The following is a 20,766-nucleotide window of genomic DNA, read 5'->3' on the forward strand; positions in this document are numbered from 1 at the left end:
TACTGGCAATACATTTTATGTGTATCCCAGTGCAAAGAGTTGATCTGTTAGTTTTTGTCCCTCAGTCCATTCTACAAAGATAAACCAGTGTCTTTCAGTTATCCTTGGCTTAGTTATCGTAACATGGCTTGACCAGCAAGGCTATAATCCAGGGGAACGTGGGTCAAAATATACAACAGTAGAGTCAAAAGATCAAGGTGCCTCAATGTCCAAACCATGTTTAGATAAACATTTCATAAAAATGTAAGCAGCAAAAACTGGGTCAGTGGATTGAGTGTTGCTGATTTTCTAAAAACTGCCCACAAACAAAGATCTGTTAGTCAGGGGCTCTTTAAAGAGAAGAAAGGAAAATTGGCTAAAACCAGCAACCCATGTTACCTTGAATCTATGCCGAATTCACATTTGAAATGGTAATACCTGCTGAGAGGTGCTTAAGCTGGGTGATCAAGTACTGAATCTCCAACAGACAAGTGCTGGAAGATATTGGTTAAATCAGTAGCATGTTGTGTCGAGCTGCTTCATTGTTTCATAGTTCCCCCCTCAATTGAGCATTAAAGCTCCCCGAGATGGGTGATGGCGGGGAGCGGTTTTGGGTGAGCAGTCTTGAATACCCGTGGAGCGATTCTTCAGAACCAGACAGCAGCGGATATCATCTTCAGAGCCTGACCCGCTGTGACGGGTAGGGCTGCATACGGCACTGAAACCACTGGAGGCGCGCCATCTGGCGACGATCTGGCTATCTTCTTCCTTATTATGCACTAAGGCTCCCTGAGATGGTGGGGTGCTGGCGGGGAAAAGTTTCAAGTGTGAGGCCCTGAACCGCAGCGCAGCTCCTGAGAAGAGGATGCTGGAACAAAGGCCTTCTGCAGGGCTGGATCTCCTGTGACGGGTGGGGTTGTGGGCGTTTGTCTGGGCTCACCCTATAAGCAGGGGCGGCACCTCCATTAGGGTGTTGGGGTGTTGCCCCTCATATTCTGGCCCCCACTTACATTCAAGTATCCAGTATGCCACTAGTATTTAGTTTTCACTAACCGAAAACTTTTACATTCTCGAAACTGATTCACCCCCGCAGCATATAGAAGAGGCCTGAGAGGGTGGGGCTTATACTGACAGACAGACACTTGCATTGGTGAAGATAGCCAGCGGGCACCTGGGCCTAGGTGCCCATGTCAGGTTGGAAGGCTGCATTTCTCCGGCCAACCAGACATGCGTACTAGAGGTGCCTCAGTCTACGCATTGGCGAGCTGGGGGATGACTTAAAGCTGCACCCCCGGGCTCTGTAATGAGCGGTGAGACCCCCTGCCTGAACCCATCCTGGTGCTGCTCGAACAGGAGGAGCAGCGCCTGAATTGGCTTAGAGAGTCAGACGGTGGAGGGGTCTACATGCAGTGTTTTGCACGTAAGGCTGCGCGGGGTGGGCGCAGGAGGCTGTCTCTCTAGTCTCTCCTCCATTTTCATGTGATTCGTTTGTTGAGACTGCGACAATTGTTGGTTGTGATGGCTTGAAATCGGCAGCCCTCATTCAGTTGCATCAGACTTCCTTCGCCCATCTCCAAGGATGGACCTGAGTGGCCTGCACAATCCGCCCGACCCTGAGTGGATCGAGAAGTGGTAAGAAACTTGAGGCCATGCTGTGCTGCAAGTTGAGGACTGGCCTGGCGGGGATTGGTAGGTTTTCCCCCGTTTGCGTTGTGAAAGGCATTATTATTATTTATATGATGCACTTTCATAGGACCTGCGGCTGTGATATAATGTGCTTCTAAAGCATCAATCTGACTAAAGTGGTTGACATAAATCTGCTGAGAGCAAAGCCCTGTGCCCATGGAATCTCCATGTCCCCTCCCTGGCTTTTGATCTGTTTCCAGTCACACCTCCTCGCTTCCTTTTGCCTGGTGTGTGCCACGGAAGAAGATGGCAGAGCATGACCGGTGACCCTCCTCTCAGTTTACTCGCACTCACGATAGAACAGCACACACATATAAAAGTCAATTGTACATTACAATTGGATATCTGCTGACTAAATATGTGCCATTTAATGTCATTGATATGGATAAAACACTCAATTGTTGATTATAATTATCAGATAAGTATGGTGTTCTGTGATGGGTGTGTGACGCCAGATACGTATCTGCATGGCAGGAGATATGTTGGGCAAGTCCAGCATGTGCATTAGCTCTGACTCTCTTGCTCAAGCAGCGCCTGCCAGGAAAGAGAGAAACAAATTGTCTCTAGTCTCACTCAGCCTGGCACTCTGCTGGTGTCATTATTTGCTGCTTTTGTTGAAGCAGAGCCATGACACCCATTACCGTGTACTCTGACAGCCTAGCAGCCTTGCACTGGTATACTGTAGTTTTGTGAGCCAGCCTGATCAACCTTCAGGGATGCGTTTTAACTTTACTGATTAAGGCTAAACCCATTAACAGGCAAAAAGTGAAAGCATTGTGCATTTCCACAAATAAATCATACAGAGTAGCTGGAACTAGTTTTAATCTCCTGCCTCTGCCCCTCACTCTCGCACCTTTCCGTTTACCAAAATGAACAGAGGTACAGAAGAATAAGGTGATGAACCAGGATCACACAACCTGGTCATCAGGATAGCCGGGTCAAGAATTTACACCCACCTGTTCTGCAACCGAATTATGACGGCAGATCAATAACACTTTAGGCTCTGCTACAGAGTGCGCATAATATGTGATGTGAGAGGGGTTACCGCACAAATAAAAAACATACTTTATCTGTTACTTTATGACTGAGGTAGTTCCTCAGTATTGGATTATAAAGGTTCCCCACCCCCTGTTGAGGAAGCATGGACCCGTTCAAACCATGTTATAAACCTGTACGCTGTAGAGATTTCACAGGCAGCGAGCACACTGTGTATCACAAGGCATCATAAAACTCTTAGATGACAAACTGCAGACTCCATGGTAGCACTGAGTGTCAAGTGGCTTCGATGGATCACTGTTCAAATGAGTGATTACCACTCAGGAGGGTCTGGGTTACCACTGTTTATCTTTAATTTGTAGTTCAAGAAATCTTGATCTGATTGAAATAAAAACCTGAAAACAACAATATCAAAACTAACAAAGGTGACGGACTCAAAATGGTAGCACTTCACTTCCAATATGCTGCTGCCTTATCTGGCTGTTAGTGCACAAAATCTCCAGCACCATTCACCTAGTGATGCCTCAGAGGGGAAATTCTGACAAACAATTTACATTAAATGGAGGTGCACTGAACATAGAAAAGAAGTCCAAAAGTGTTTTCTATTTTTCTTTGTTTAATTTTTATTTCAGATAGATAGATACACAACCACAGCCAACGCGTTTCGTTCCTTAAAGATACAATTTCTTAACGGAACTTCTTCAGGGCTGCAATAAGAATAGAAAATATATATATATATATATAATACAATCATTAAAACTGACGGACGTACACATATATTTAACATTAAAAACAAATTTCGTGTCATTTAAATCATTCCAGTTGTACAGAAATGGAATTGATATTTACAAAAATTATACACATTTTTCTTCCTATACACGTCCACCTATATTATATAAACACACAATTTCCAAAAATTTATAGTGAAATAATGAAAAAAGAAGGAACTCTAATGCACCAATAAAGTATTTCAAGACTCCCTAATTTACGGTTTTTATTCAGAATGGAACTATCCAGAGATCAGAAGATATTCTAAAAGAAATTATGTCACATAATTTCTTTTAGAATATCTTCTGATCTCTGGATAGTTCCATTGTCAAGTGGGATACACTACTTATTCGTCATTTTTCAATTTTTGAACTCCAAAGCCTGCATTTAATTTGCTGTCACTTTGAGGTAAGATGATGGCCTGCACATTATGAGTTTTAGCTTTGGTTAAATAGACTCAAAGCGAGAGATTGTCTAGAATTTATAAAAACCGTAAATTAGGGAGTCTTGAAATACTTTATTGGTGCATTAGAGTTCCTTCTTTTTTCATTATTTCACTATACATTTTTGGAAATTGTGTGTTTATATAATATAGGTGGACGTGTATAGGAAGAAAAATGTGTATAATTTTTGTAAATATCAATTCCATTTCTGTACAACTGGAATGATTTAAATGACACGAAATTTGTTTTTAATGTTCGTAAATATATGTGTACGTCCGTCAGTTTTAATGATTGTATTATATATATATATATATTTTTTCTATTCTTATTGCAGCCCTGAAGAAGTTCCGTTAAGAAATTGTATCTTTAAGGAACGAAACGCGTTGGCTGTGGTTGTGTATCTATCTATCTGAAATAAAAATTAAACAAAGAAAAATAGAAAACACTTTTGGACTTCTTTTCTATGTTCAGTGCACCTCCATTTAATGTAAAAAACCTGAAAACATCTTAAGTTACAACCAATACCCCTCAGGTCTGAATACATATTTCCAACAATAAATTTGTGCCGCTATAGTGCAATGTCATTGGTTTGTCAGTTTGTGTTTCTAATATTAAAAACCCGGGCACAAATTAGCTTGCCTGGTAAGTATGTAGTTATTATAGTTATTGTCAAATTGACTTTTGAAAGACTGAGTCAGCCTGGCAGTGATTTGAACATCGAACTCAATGATCACTGCAACATTCACTCAATCCTCTGAGCTAAAGGGGGGTGCAAGCTCTTTACCCAGTGTCACCCTTTTTCGGGCTGCAGGTGTATGAATGGCTGCACAAAAGTGGCAGGACAGGGGGCACACCTCGCTTTCTCAAATCTGCTTGAAAATGCACCATTTGCACCCACATTTTTGAAACTTAGCTCAAGGGGAGGACTCCCAGAACACCCCTCATAATGTACGGGCTCTCTCAAATGTCACCATCCACCACTGCCTGTAAAGTAAACCAACGCAAGGGTTGGAATGCGGAGCACCAGCCTCTTTCGCTGGTGGTAACAACCAGAGGCTGTGGTCATGAACCATCTCTGATCAGAACCCATCAGCAGTGCCGTGGAGAGGCACCTGAGTGCCTATTCTCCATCTACGGCAGGTGCAAGAGCTAGGGTCCCTAGAGAGAGGAACAAGCAGTTTGGGCTAGGTAGGTGCCCCAAGCACAACCGGACAGCCGCCGACTACAATGGGCGGAGATGTGCCTAAACCCCATATCCTGGTTGGAGCTAAGCCTTTATAAAAGGAATTACTCTAAAGTGTTGATGAAAGCTAAGCAGAGAAAGCAAACAGATCTCTCTATGGAACTTGAGGGCCTTTGTGTATTATAACACGTTAAATGACGGGGAAGTCACAGGCCGGACAGCCTGGACTGTGCCCTTTCATTGTCAAACCTGTCCTGTGTCGGGACAAGACTCGTTAACAGGTGCAATCCACCAGTCTGGAACAGTACGCTTTCCGACACATCCCTAGGAAGAAAGCTGGGCTGCCCGAGGAACAGGAAAGGCTCAGCCCTTGATACCAAAATTGACATTGTGGCAATTGATATAAACTTGCTACGAGTGAACTTACACAAAATAACGACCAGGGTGATTGTGGGGGAGAGCACCCTGACAGAGCATTCGGACACTAACACCCTCAAAATGGAGATGCGCCACTTGTCTATGAAAATCACATTTGCATACTAGGGTGGAAGACACAAAAGGCAGATCTTGGCGCAACAGTAACCGCCTAGTAGGCCTCCTCGAAAAAAACGAGGGCTGGGAGGCTGAACACTTTGTAGAACACTTTTCAAAAACGTGGTTTGCCCCACAGACCTTTCTGTGCAATTTTTCTTAGAACATGCACATAGAATTCCTGGGGTGCTGCCAAAACTGGTAGCGCTACATAGGCCACTAATTGCTAGATCGCTTAATTATAGAGATCGGACTGTGATCCTCTGAGCAACACATAGCCCAAGAATCTTCATTAATCAAACACTCATGGTGTTTCCGGACTATACCCAGAGGTCCAGGAGCGAGGGCACACGTTCGACAAGGCAAAAATTAACTGTGTAAACGTAACATCCAATAATGATTTTTCGAGCAAATGTTTAAAGTGCTCTCTGTGGGCTGAGAATGGTTCTTTATGGCCTCAGAGGAGGTGTGGGAAAGATTGGATTGCTGGCGAACAGCTGTGCTGTGAAGAACTGCTTGCTCACCGTTGACATAGTACTGATATCCGTGGATCCAAATCTCCCAGTCGAAGGAGCCACAAGAAATGGACGGGATCACGGGAATCCACACACTACATGATCGGCGGGAGCAAATCAGACATTTGAACTAAAGGAAGCTGAAGTATAATCCTCAATCGGCAATAGTGCAGTAATAGATTGTCTGGCATTCTCAGTCACAATCAAAATATCATCAGCATAAGCTGCCACTTTTATAGTGGTTTTAATAAAAGTAACTCCAGAGACAGAATGAATAAAGGGGATAGGGGACAGCCCTGTCTAGGACCTCTCGCTTAACTAAAAGGGAAGATAAAAGACCACCAGTTCCCACTTCTGTAGAGGGACCACTATATAGAGCCATGATCATTTTAATGTAAACTTTGCCTAGATTAAATTTTAGAAGGGTTTCAAGTAGGAATGTCCAGGAGACTCTGTCAAATGCCTTTTTAGCGTCTAAAGGTATCGCCACAGTATCAGAATTCATAGATTTAGCCTTTTCTATAGTAAGGTGAGTGTTATTATTAGACATTCTTTTTTTTTTCATGAAACCCACTTGTGAACAGCCATTCGAGCGCGATAAGAGGTTCTAGCCTTCTGTATAAACTTTTGGCATAGATTTTTGCATCTAGGTTAAATAGCCCTTGCATCTAGCTTAAATAAGCCCTTCGTTTTTTGCCATTGTCGGATCCTTTCCTTCTTTCGGGATCATTACAATGGTGGCCTCGCTAGCGGTCCCTAAGACAGAGCCTGATTGTGGGAAATGGAGGAAAAGATTGAGAAGTATAGGACTGAGTATGGAAGCAAATGATTTAAGTTTCAGTGAAACCATTTGGTCCCAGAGCTTTTTGAGTTTTAAGAGATTTAATCGCCCCAACAATTTCATCTTGGGTCACAGGAAAGCTGAGGGACTTCTTTTCTGTCTTTGTGATAGTGGGTAATGAAAACTTTCCTAGCTATCGTAACGGAAAGTTTCAATTCTATTAAGGACTCAGAGGCGAGGATTATGCTTTACTTTCTCCACTTTAACAAGCAGCCATTTTAAAGAAACTGGTAAAAACTAACATTCTCGTGAACCATAGGGAATGGAATAGAGTTTTAACAGTAGAGTATGCAGTCCATGTACAGAGTGTCCGTGGGAATCCACCAATCACAGGGCCCTGTAGGGGGAAAGGCAAAATCCAACACAACTATAACTGGAATACAACCAAACAAAATACGCTTTACTTACCCTGATACGAGGGTGGGAAGTTACACGTAGGTGTACCCTGGCTGGGATAATCCTCGCCTCCTGAGTCCTTAATAGAATTGAAACTTTACGTTACGGTAGCTAGGAAATTTTTCATTCTATGTCAGGACCGGAGGTGAGGATTATGCTCATTTAAAGCTTACTCGCCACCAAGTGAGCCATATCAATCACCGGGTTAAAGTAAAACCGCTTGAAGGTAGAGTCTGAAGACCAATCTGCAGCATTCAGAATGTCTTCCAGACGAGCTCCCAGGGTAAACACTTTAGAGGCCATTGCCCCCCTAGCCGAATGGGCATCCAAAAACCCGAAGGTCGATGCCTGCTTCCTGTATCACCCAACGGACCCAGCGGGCTATTGCTAGAGAGGAAACAGCCTTGTGAGGCTTCTTAAGGGCGATAAGCAGCTGCCGCTCACCCGGAGGGCGGAATTCTTCAGACATCTCCTCATACGCCTTAAGGTAAGATACCACGCAGAGCTTAGGAGAATCCGGGAAGGCAGGGTAGCAAATAGTTTACGTGCCCGTCTTAGTCCGCTGATGAATTGTGAACGTGACTCCCAAAGGGGAAAAAATTCTCCCAGACACATCAAGCGCCCGGACGTCAGACACTCGCCTGCAGGAGACTAGGCAGAGGAGCATGGCTAACTTTGCCGAAAGCTCCTTGCGGGAAAGGAATCTATTCGGCTGCCAGGACAGGAACAAGTTCAAGACTTGATTTACATCCCAAAGGACAGAGTACCTCGGCTCCGGTGGTAAGGACAGGCAAATGCCTCGCAATAACCTACACACCAGGGGGTGCCTCCCCACTGGGGAGCTGTCCACCATGACATGACCTGCTGAGATCGCAGAACGGATGTTATTGATCGAGCGATAGGCCAAACAGTCCTCCGCCAGGACAGCCAAAAAATGTAAAAAGGCAGTCACATCTGCTGCCACGGGATTGAAACCCCGTTGCAAACACCAACGGCACCACCTCCTCCAAGTGGATAAGTGGATCAGTACCGCTTAGCTGTACTGTCAGCCAAGGCCTTGGACATGAACTTCTCAGCTGCTCCCGAAAGACCTGGGACCTTCCAACGTCCCCGGTAATCCTCCATGCCATCAGGGCCAGAGAGCCCTGCAGAATGAGCGGGTGAGGATCCTTGTCCGGATTGAGCAGGAGGGCTGTAAAGTGGGGGAGGGGCATTGGAGAATCCCAAGAAAGTTCAAGCAGAACTGGAAACCACACTTGCGACCTCCATATTGGGGTGACCAGCACCAAGGTCGCCCCTTGTCGGCGAACTTGGGCGGAGACTTTCATTATCATGGCGAACGGGGGAAGGCATAGCCTGCCTCATTCCGCCAATCCTGCAGAAACGCATCCGTCCTCTCCGCCAAGGGATCTGGTATCCAGTTGAAGAAGTGAGGAAACTGGTGATCCAGGCGGGGGGCAAACAGATCCACTGAGAAGGGGTCCCAGACGTGCTGGAGATCCGAGAACACCTCTGGGTGGAGTTTCCAAAGACTCATCGTGAAGATGACGAGAGTGAAAGTCTGCCACCTGATTGTTCCGTCCAGGAAGATACTCTGCCGTGAGAGAGACCTGACGGTCCAGGCAGTATTACCAAAGGTGAGCTGCTAGATCGGAGAGGTCCTTCGATCTCGTGCCGCCAAGATGGTTTATGTAGCGGACTGCCGATACGTTGTCCATTTAAAGGAGGACACATGACCGTATCGAGTCCCTGGTCCAGCACTGGATCGCGAAAGAGCCTGCTAAGAGCTCCAGACAGATGATGTGATATTGTTCTCGAGGAGACCACACACCACCCGTGGTGAATTCTCCACACCTCGCGCCCCAGCCGGACCTGCTGGCATCGGATTCGATAACGATATCTGGCGTGGATCCAAAGATCGCTCTCCCGGTCCAAGCCTCCATGTTGGCAAGCCACCATTGGAGCTCTTCCCTGGCATCCTCGGACAGGGGAACCTTTTGCGAATAAGAAAGGCCACGGCGAAGATGCATTTCTTTGAGGCGCTGGAGGGCCCGATAATGCAAGGGGCCCGGTAAGATGGCCTGGATGGATTCTGAGTGCAGGCCGACTATGTGAGCCAGTTGCCTGAGGGAGGTTTGTGACTGGGTCAGAGTCCTCAGAATCTCGTGACGAATTTTCTTCAACTTGCGAGAGGGAAGGCTGAGGGAGGATGCTACCGAGTCGATTGGGAAACCCAAAAAGATGACCTTCTGAGCAGGCACCAAGGTGGACTTGGATTCGTTGATCACAAACCCCAACCCCTGCCGGAAGTTCACCGCCGACTGGAGCTGAGCCACCAATGTCCTGGGGCACTGCGCCATCAGGAGAATATCGTCGAGGTAGACTGAGGCGAACTCCTGAGGCCGAAGGCGTTCCATGACCGGCCGAAGGACCGTGGTGAAGCACCAAGGGGCTGACGACAGGCCAAACGGGACAGTGGTGAACTCGAAGGTCTTGTCCTTCGAAAAAACAAGAGAAAACGCCTGTGAGGCAGAAAAATGGGAATTGCCAAGTAGGCGTCCTTGAGGTTGAGGCGTGCCATCCAGTCGTTGGGGCGAAGAATATCGCGGAGAAGATGGATTCCTTCCATCTTGAAGTGGCGATATACAAGCCACTCGTTGAACTCCCTAAGGTTGAGTACGGGCTGTTGGCCCCCATCTGGTTTGTCCACCAGGAAGATGTTGCTGACAAACCCTCTGGGATGAGGGGAAGTTTCCGCGATCGCCCCTTTCTCCAAGAGGGAGCTCACCTCTAAGTCTGCCAACGCGGCGTCTGCCGACGAAAAACAGAGCTGTCTTGGGCGGACTGGCTGCACCGGATCCCCCTGGAATTCGATGTGGAACCCTTGTACCGCCTGCAACACCCAAGCATCCCCCGTGATGGAAGTCCAAGCCTGGTAAAAAGGCACCAGACGGCCCCCCACACTTAGATGGGAATAAGGGAGAACACTCACCGGAAGAGTTGGAGGCACCACCACCTCTGCCGCCTCGACCTTTGCCGCGCCGACCTCTTGTTGGGTAGAAGTTCCCAAATCTCGCCTGGTCTTGGTAACAGCCTTGGTTGGAGCCTTATCCCCTTTTATAAGGGCGGCCGGACGAGCGGCCCCTACCTCGTTCGGCCCCGCGGAAAACCCGAGGGTGAAACACTCATTAGATCGAAGACTGAGCTTTGTCTAACGATGTAAAAGTGTTAACAAACCGCCCCAGTTCTTTGATAAATGGTTCCCCATACAAGCCTCCCTGGGCGACCGGGCCTGCTTCTGAATCGGCGAGGTCCCCAAGCTTGGTGTCTATCTTAATGAGAAGGGACCTCCGCCGCTCCATAGATGGGGCGCAGTTGGTGTTCCCGAGGAAAACCACCACCCTCTGCGCCCAAGAGGAGAGGTGATCAGGGGAAATAAGGGAACCTGAGACTTTAGCTTCTTCGGCCATGTCCAAAATTTTGGTGGCAGGGCCCAAAGCATCCAACAGCTTGTCTTGGCAAGCCCGCCAAGACCTGTCTATACCCTTTTTGAGGTCATTCACAAATTTCTGTAGGAAGGTGGCCATGCTGGCATCTATATCCGGGCTCGCTGCCACCTTCCCCTCCAGGGACGGGCGAGGACACTCCGCCCGGAGGCAATTGCAAACTCCCGGTTCCAACAGTCGCCGAATACACTGGCCACATATTGGGCTACCTTGACCGAAGGGGCCCAGTCCGAAGACCGAGGGTGGAGGATGCCGTCGGGGTTCAACATATAAGCACATAGGTCCGGGTCAGCAGAGTCCGGGGATGGGCGAGTAGGGCGCCAGGGGCGAGAGGAACCAGCATAATCCGCGTCGCCTTGATCATCCGCGTCGCCTTGATCATCCGCGTCGCCCTGATCATCCGCGTCGCCCTGATCATCCGCGTCGCCCTGATCATCCGCGTCGCCCTGATCATCCGCGTCGCCCTGATCATCCGCGTCGCCCTGATCATCCGCGTCGCCCTGATCATCCGCCCCCTGGGCAGGAGGTGAGGGTTCAACAGGTGCTGCTGGAACAGTGTCTGAGGGCGCCTGCGAGCTAGCCAGGAATGCTTGCTTAGGGCGACTGAATGCATCCGCGTCGACGCCCGAGTCTAGGTCGCTTAGAAGGTGGGGGCTGAGCATCAGACACAGCATTACCTGGTGAAGGGTTTGGCGCAAATTGGGCAGCTTTGGCCAAAAGCGCACAGACCGTATCCATTTTACGGGTCAGGCGATCCTCTAACGGCGCCATAGCTTCCGCGACCGCAGTGTGAATGGAATTGTCCACTGTCATAAAAAGAATCATCCCAAGGCAGGGCGTTAAGGGGCTTTTCCTTCCACTGGTCATCCTGGTAAGTCTCCTGATAGGCATCCATGACCCCAGGCAGAAAAAACAACCTTCGAAAGGTAAGTGGGTAAGTTTAGACCTGTAGGTCAGATATGGGGAGGCTGGGTGTCAGCCTACACTTATGGCAAGCAGAGCTTGCGTTGAAAAAGGGCTACTGCCCAGGACCCAACAGCAAGAATCAATATTAATGGGCGATCTGCCTACCAGAAACGGGCCTAATACTAACCCCTTGCCACAGAGCCACTGCCTAATGCCAGTCTACAGACCCAAACACGAGCGTACAACAAAGGGGCGTGCACAGAGACAAAAATGCTGCTTAACGGCAGAGAACAGACCCAGGCGGGCGTGAGGCAGATCAAGGCTCCACCGCGGCGCTGCTCAACAGCTGAGAAATGCGCGGAATGCCGATAGAGCGCGCGCCGCAGAAGAGGGCACACAAACTCCCCCTAGCGGCTGGAGGAGCGGACCATGAGCCAGCACCAATAGCGGGCGTTAGGGTGATGACGCTCCCACGGCCATAAACAAACCAGCACTAGTTGCGGGCGCGTTTGTCAGCAAAAACCTGTCAGGAAAAGAGAGCACACAGCAAAATAAAACCTTCAGAGGCACTCGCGGTGGTAAAATGAATAGAACCGCTAGCGAGTGCTTGCGAATGTCTGTCACTGAGGAAACCAAGAAAAAAACGACACTGAGAGCAATAGAATAACACCAAAGGTTAATATCACCAAGCTGAATGCGTGAGCTAGTAAGTCAACAACATAATCAAAGGCTGTTGTAATCAAACATTCTCTAGAGAGAAAAGAAGGCACTTATCTGGCTGCAAGCAGCGAAGAAAGAGGGGGAGTAGAGGCTGACAGAGGACTATTGGGTGTTGCAAGCCCTGTGATTGGTGGATTCCCACGGACACTCTGTACATCGTCTGTATACTCTACTGTTAAAACTCTATTCCATTCCCTATGGTTTATGTTAGTTTTTACCAGTTTCTTTAAAATGGCTGCTTGTTAATAAAGTGGAGAAAGTAAAGCATAATCCTCGCCTCCGGTCCTGACATAGAATTGTAAGTCTGTCAAGTAATTTCTCAAAAATAGAGAGCGGTTCTACTCCCCAAAGGAACAGGACACCAAATTGACACTGCTGAAAGAGACACATTAGTGATAGATTCCTTACCTTAGAATATGCCCAGCGTCAGACTGGAGCTGGAAAGTTTTTGTCAGCAGTACCCCTGCGCGTCGGTAGGCTCCGCGTACGTCGTTGGCGTTGCAGTCACCGAGATGACATCGCTGGAGCTACTTAGACACGCCCAAGCGCGCTGACCTCAGTTCTTTCTTTTACCATGCCAGCAAGCGCAGATCCGGAGAGATCGGTACCCCCAGTCATTTTTTGACTGAGCTTTTTGGGACTTTTGTCTCTGTTTTTTAAATACTTGCACACCAGGTGCATAGGGATACCACGTTTCAAGTCTTGCCGGGCCATGGCTCTGAAAAGTTTGTGGGAGCGGTCCAGAAAGTGGCTAGAGGCCTGGGAGTCGGCTTCGTGCCGTTCAAGGTCCTGGTCCCGTGGGAGGTCAAGGGAGCGGCCGCGGAGCCATCACCACCATTCCAAGTCTTCGCACTCTGAGTCAGGTAAGGCTAAGCACAAGAAGTCGAAGAAGCGGCATCGCTCTTTGTCTTCCCCTAGCCGGTCGTGCGACACAGCCGAGGGTGCAGGTGGCACCGCCCCTGCAGCTCAGGCGGAGCCTCCGCAGTTGCCGATGGCCTACCCGCCCTTTCCGGGTCCATCGGCGACTCCAGCCCAGCTGCAGGAGTTCCTGTCAGCCATGGCACATGTCTTCGGACCGTCCGGCGCCTTCGGGCCCAACTGGTGGTCCTCGTTCTTCGACGTCGCCGGCTCTGGCCCGACGACTTCGGTCTTGACGCCAAGAGACCCCCATGGATCGTCATCCATGTTGGTTGGCCCAGTACGACCTCCACTGACATCGACGTCTACATGGAGACGGTGCCGGAAGGGTGTCTACCGACGCCGATTGGGAATTTCTTTCCCTTTCTTCACCTACCTCCTTATGTACCACCTGTTCGGTAGGCTGTGGAGGACTGGGAGGTGTCTGAGGACCCTCACGCAGCACAATGCGAGTTAGACCTGAACTGGGATGAGGATCCGGGGGATGCAGGTGACCAGGATAATACTCCTGAACCTGGCTCACTGTCTTCTTCTACCGTGGCAACGGAGGAGGGTGGTTCCTACTCTATGGTGATGCTTAGGGCCGTAGAGGCTCTCCACCTCGAGCTTCCTACCGTGGGCGTCAGGACTGTAGGAAGGTGGATATCTGACTATGGTTACCCCCAACTTTTTGCCTAGTGTCTAGCTGGTTTTTCGACTTAGTTGTCCTGAGATCCTGCCATTCAGGGTCTCAGGCTGTCTGCTCTCCCTTTAAAATGGACTCCATGTACCCTAGGTACATACACAATTGGTAAGGATCACCTTATTGGACCCTGTACAGTGTACCCTAGGTACCCAGGGCATAGGTTTACCCTAGGCCTCCCAGGGGCTGCAGCATGTATTATGCCACCCCTGGTCTGGCCTTCCAATCAGACACCACTGGCTGATCACTCAGCTGGGGCAAGGTTGTGTAATCACCCCTTGCTGATATATATATATATATATATATATCTACCTACCTACCTACCTATCAGCCACTCCTATAGCAGGCCTTAACAATCCTGGAGGCAGAGTGCTTGGTAACATGTGAGATGGTGCTCTAGCATGAGCTGAGCCTGTCTGCAGCTTTCGGAACCATGTCCTTATAGCTGTTCTATGATATAGCCTACCATATACTCTTAAAGTGCCTTATAATCTTAAACGGTTATGGTAACTATGGTTTGGGTTTATCAAACCATGTCGAGTAAGGTGTCTAACACTTTGGATGAATACCCCCATACCATTTCTGGTGATGAGGATATTATTCCCCCCTTCTAGAGGGAGAGACATGTTAAAATCCTACTTTGCTGTTTAATTCTGACCAAAGCCTCAGCATCACAAAATGGATGCTGCTGCCACAGACACGAGTCTGACCTCCTGCAGCTGGGAGCCCTCCCAGCCAGGGATGCCTGGACAATAGGTTTCCTGCTTGGGGAGGTGCTAGCACCTCCCCAGACAGACTTTAGTGTATTGGGGCAGGGAGGGCTGAAATGAGACATGCCTGGGGTACACAAGGTGCTCCATGCATAGTCCAGTTCAAACCGGTGATGGGGCACTCCAGCCCCAGCTCTGGCGCGAAACTGGGCAAAGGAAAGGGGGTGTAACCACTCCCCTTCCTGGTCCCACCAATAGGAGGGACCTTGCAGGTAGCCCAGCCCACTAGCCCAGTATATCAGTAGGTAGCTGAGCCCTGCTAGATTAGATTATCCTGAACCTGCAACTTGAACAGAAACTCTGGACCTTCGACATTCGATGAAAGAAGAAGACTGAAGAATCTCCCTTGTGGCCAACGAGTGGCCACCCTGTGCGAACAGGCACCATCAAGAGACTTACCCTTTGCTTTGCTGAAGTTCTACAAGGGACCGACTGCAGAGCCTGACCAGAGCCTTGACTTCCAGACTTCTCCGACCCTGATCCACATCCACAGCTGAGCTGAGATCCGTGGAGGCGACGAGAGACGTGGGACCGGCTACCTGGGAAAAGTGGCGAGTATCTTCCAGCGCAGCTTCTGAGGCACCCTCGAGGTTGTGCACCGGGGATTGAGAAGCCCCAACCCACCATCTGCACCGAAGATCAGCCCCCCACACTCCACGAGTTCTGCGTGGGGCCCTTCTGCATTTTCCTGCTTGCCTCGTCTGTCCGGTTACTTGCCCGTTGGCTAATAACCTCTGTGACGACACACCTTCAATTTTCCACTGCCGGTTTGGCTCCTCCAGACTGGCTCCTGCTCCTCTGGGAAAGAGAAGCACCCCAGACCTTCCTGGTCTGCACCAGAAGCAAGTTCTGCATTCTTCGTGGGTTCCGCTTGCCAAGGCTTGGTGAGTCCTAGTCCAACTTCGCCGCCGCCGACAGCAAGAGCCTTCGTGGGACAGCTCGCCTCCTGGTCCTGGTCTTCCTCGACGTCTCCTGGCACCCGTGGCTGCTGCGACAAGCTTCACCTCTTCACCTGCAATCTCCCGACATCGCCTGGTTCCTTCCTGGTTCCACGTGGTCACTGGCTAGTGACCCAGACTCTGTCCCTTCTGTTTGCAGGTATCCTTCCTTCTTGATCCCAGCCTTGGGATCCACCGGACACTCTTCACTGACTGCCTGTCAGCATCTTTCCTTCAGGCATCCATAGGAGTCGACGACGAAACCCGACGCAAGTTCACACCTATGCACCCTCAGCCCGTGGGCTAGGTAACTTGGGTACTCCGGTGCTCAGTAGGTTATTGACTATCCTAGTGTCCTAAATCTTATTATTTCTAAACTGTACTGTTTTCCTCGATTATACGCATTACGCGTGAGTGTTTCCACTCTGCACCTGAATCCTGTGGGCCTCCCACTTCCTAACCTTTGGTAGTATAGTGTAGCCCCAGCGATTCCCTAGGCCTATCCTATTTCCGTGACAGTGGTCCTTATACCACTTACTTAGTATATGGTTTGTGTGGCCCCTAGGGCCTAACTGTATTACTTAACTGTGTGACTTAATGTATGCTTAAATAAGACTGTGTTGTTCTTACCTCGAATCTCATAAAGAGTGCTGAGGGTTTGCCTAGAATAAATACATTCTATTTTTATATATATCTGTTGTGGTGTCCTTTCATTTGGTATTCAAGGGATTACATATGGTATAACAGCTGGCTTCACATGCCATTCAGAGTTTAGCCTAAGACTGCTCTTGTCCATGCTACCACTAGGATAGCTGGTCTATAAGGTTGACTTTACAACCAATCACCATAAGGGTTGTTTGGACTGATATAAGGTGTACACTAGAACTAGTGACATCATACATCAGGCCAACTTCTCACAAGGACTAACCTCCTGACAGAAGTACTTCGGCCGGCGTCTTTTTCTACGGAGCCGCTGATGCCCTTTAATGATGCGCTCTCGGAGGTTCTTTTGGGCACCTGATCCAGGCCCAACACAGGGGCTCCTGTGGATAAGAACGTGGCCAGACACCATCGCCCGGCCCCGGGCTACCCCCTTTTCCTCTCCCAACACCCTACCCCTGAGAGCTTGGTTGTCCAGGCCTCTGCGTCCCTGAGCGTGTTCCCTTCCGCACCACCGGACAGGGAATCCAAGAAACTGTAGCAGTTTGGGAAGAAGATTTTTTCTTCCGCCAGTTCAGGACTGCGGGCTGTGAACACCGCATGTCTCTTAGGCCGTTACTCCCATTCTGTGTGGGATACGGTTGTGCAGGTGCTGCCTCAGTGTCCGGTGGAGCTCGGACTGTACTCTCCTATTGCTGAGGGGAGAGACGCAGCCAAGTTCGCGATCCGCTGTGGTCTTGACACTACTGACTCGCTAGGCAGGGCGATTTCCACGAAAGTGGTGCTACGCCGCCATGCCTGGCTGAGAACGACTGGCTTTTCTGGGGATGTCCAGAACACATTGATGTATTGTAAATAATCTAGGGCAACTTTAGAACAATGAAAAGATCAGAACATGTCAAAAGTATTGACACTAGTATTTAGAAAAATACAAAAACAATTTATTCAAAATTCATAACTATGTTTAAAATCAGACATGATGGATACAATCCTACAGAAACCATCCTTTGTGCAACATCCTAACTACATACATCCATCACACATTCACACTACAATCTAATACTCATACTCATACTTTTATTTGACATGTTATATTTTCATTGTTCTGAAGTTGCCTTAGATCATTTATAATATGTATTTCCCTGTCTAGGTGAACTTCACATTAGCACGAGGGGGCCCCTTTTCTTTGCAGTTCAGAACACATTGATGGACATGCCCTTTCATGGCACTTGCCTGTTTAGCGATAAGGCGCATTGCGTGTTGGATCGTTTTAAGGACTCGCGGGCTACAGCAAAGTCTTTAGGCCTTTCGGCGACATGCACTCCTGCTTTTCGCTCCTTTTGTGGTCAGGGAAGGGGCGCCCAGGCATGTTAGTTTCAGAGCCACAGGCCTGCGCAGCAACAGTTTCAGCGCAGCCGCAGACGTGGGACCCGTAGAGGCGGGTCACGGGGCCAGCGTGCAGGTCAGTCAAACACCCCTCATGCCTCCAAGCCTTCCTAGTCCGGTGTTTCAGGCCCACCAGACTCCAGTGGGTGGCAGGATTTGCCATCACCTCCACCACTGGCGCACCATCACATCGGACAGGTGGGTTCTGCAAATTGTCCGAAGGGGTTACTCCCTCCCCTTCGAGACAACCCCCCCAGCCATGCCACTTCAGTCTCACCGCATGTGTGGGGATCACTTGGCACTTCTCCAGCAGGAAGTTACGGCCCTCTTGGCCAAGGGGGCCATTGAGCGCGTTCCGATGCCAGAAGAAGGTTGTGGTTGTTACTCCCACTACTTCTTGGCTCCAAAGAAGGACAAAGGCCTGCGTCCCATCTTGGACCTTCGGAAGCAGAAGTTCAAGATGCTCACACTTGCTCAGGTCTTGTCTGCCCTCGACCCGCAAGACTGGATGGTGGCGTTGGACCTGCAGGATGCATATTTTCATATCCCCGTCCTGCCGGCCCACTGGCGTTACCTGCGATTCACGGTAGGGCAGGAGCATTTTCAGTTCACCATGCGCCCCTTTGGCCTTACCAGCGCCCCTCTGGTGTTCACCAAAGTGATGGCGGTGGTCGCAGCTCATGTGCGCAGATCAGGGGTTTCAGTCTTCCCCTATCTCGACGACTGGTTGTTGAAGGCTGGCTCGCCCCAAACAGTCGTCTCCCACCTCCAGACAACGGCCGACCTCCTGCATTTGCTGGGGTTCTCCATCAACGTGCCGAAGTCGCACCTGATTCCCTCTCAGAAGCTCCTCTTCATCAGAGCGGTTCTGAACACGGCACAGTTTCGGGTTTATCCTCCCGAACAGCGAGTCCGAGACATTCGGGCTATGATTTCGATCTTTCAGCCCTTGTCCTGGGTTTTGGTCAGGATGGCCTTGAGGCTGCTGGGCCTCATGCATCCTGCTAACCAACCATGCCAGATGGCATATGCGGGCTCTGCAGTGGGACCTGTAGTTCCAGTAGGCGCAGCATCAGGGGAACCTGTCCGACTACGTCCAGATCTCGGAGGGCACTTCACAACAATTGCAGTGGTGGCTCAAGAATCGGCATTGGCTCAGCGGCAGAGCCTTCTCCCTGCCAGAGCACACAGTGGTGACGGATGCGTCCCTCCTGGGATGGAGTGGCCACATGGGAGAGGCGGGGATCAGAGGCCTCTGGTCCCTGGCGGAGTCCCGGCTCCATATCAATCTTCTAGAGCTTCGGGGGATCCTTCTTGCACTGAAGGCATTCCTTGCCTCTGTCAAGCGGAGGGTGGTGCAGGTGTTCACGGACAACACCACTGCCATGTGGTATTGCAACAAACAAGGCGGGGTGGGGCGTGGACCCTATATCAGGAGGCTCTGCGTCTCTGGACATGGCTGGAACGTCAATGCATTTCCTTGATGGTTCGACACCTGGCAGGTTCTTTGAACGCCAGAGTGGACGAACTCAGCCGCCGGTGCCTGATGGATCGCAAATGGCGTCTTCACTCTGAAGTGGCGCAAGGTCTCTTTCAACAGTGAGGAGAGCCTTGGTTAGATCTATTCGCCACCGAAGAGAACGCGCAATGTAATCACTTCTGCGCGTTGGAGTTTCCAAGGCGGCACTCGCTCAGAGACTCTTTTCGTCATGAGTGGAGCTGCGGTCTATTGTACGCCTTTACGCCTATACCACTTCTACCCAGAGTGCTGAAGAAGATTAGGCGCGACTGGGCCCCAAGTCATTCTTGTGGCCCCGGACTGGGCTTGAAGAGTTTGGTATCCTGAGCTACTCAGTATGAGCATGGATTCCCCGATCCGACTGCCTCTTCGGGAGGATCTTCTTTCGCAGCAGCAGAGGACGGTCCTCCACCCGAACCTGTCCAGCCTCCACCTACATGCGTGGAGATTGAGCGGCGACAGTTGATTCAGTTTGACCTGTCTACTAAAGTCTGTGATGTCATTCTGGCAGCCAGGCGTCCTTCCACTAAATCTGTATACGCCTACAGGTTGAACAAATTTGTGGCATGGTGCTCAGCAAAGGCTGTGGATCCCCTTTCTGTCCCTCTTTCAGAGGTCCTTTTGTTCCCTCTTTCTCTGGCCCGACAGGGCTCTGCTCTGGGCACTATTAAGGGCTACCTTTCTGCAATTTGGGCTTTTCTCAGGCTTCCTGATCAGCCCTCTCTTTTCAAGTCCCCTGTTAATAGATTTCTCAAAGGCGTTGCTCACCTTTTCCCTCCTATTCTGTTTTAGATGCCGCAGTGTGACTTGAATCGGGTTATTACTTTGTATGTGCGCTCCTTTTGAGCCGCTTCACAACTGTCATCTTCGTTTAATAATTTTGAAGACTGCTTTCCAGGCTGCCATCACCTCTGCTAGGCGCGTGAGTGAGCTCCAGGCTCTTTCCTGTAAGCCTCCTTTTCTGTCTGTTCATCCGGACAAGGTTGTGCTCCACACTCGTCCTTCCTTTTGCCAAAGGTTGTCACTGCATTCCACATCGGGCAGACTATCACCTTGCCCACTTTCTTTCCACCTCCGCACCCTTCCAGAGAGGAAGAGAGGCTCCATCATCTGGACCCAAAACGTGCGCTTTCATTTTATTTGAATCGCACGCAACAATTTGGAGTGGATGACCAGCTTTGTTGGCTACGTAGGTGCCAAGAAAGGCCGGGCTGTACACAAGAGGACTATCTCCCGCTGGGTCGTCTTTGTATCAAAGCCTGTTCTCTGGCTAAAAAGGAGCCCGCGGTGGGGTGGCGCGCCCATTCTACCAGGGCGACAGCAGCTACTACTGTATTGGGACATAGTGTCCCCCCTGCAAGACATCAGTCAGGCAGCCACGTGGGCCTCGCTGCACACTTTTACTAAGCATTATTGCCTTGAC

The 20,766-nt window shown here is 49.7% G+C and overlaps 1 protein-coding gene across 1 annotated transcript in view; it reads left to right on the forward strand.

Moving 5' to 3' along the window:
* Window positions 1–20,766, forward strand: part of TDRD7 (tudor domain containing 7) — a 991,711-nt gene that overhangs the window by 109,973 nt on the left and 860,972 nt on the right. The window lies entirely within an intron of this gene.

This window comes from Triturus cristatus, chromosome 2_1, assembly GCF_964204655.1.
Source record: "Triturus cristatus chromosome 2_1, aTriCri1.1, whole genome shotgun sequence".
NCBI lineage: Eukaryota > Metazoa > Chordata > Amphibia > Caudata > Salamandridae > Triturus > Triturus cristatus.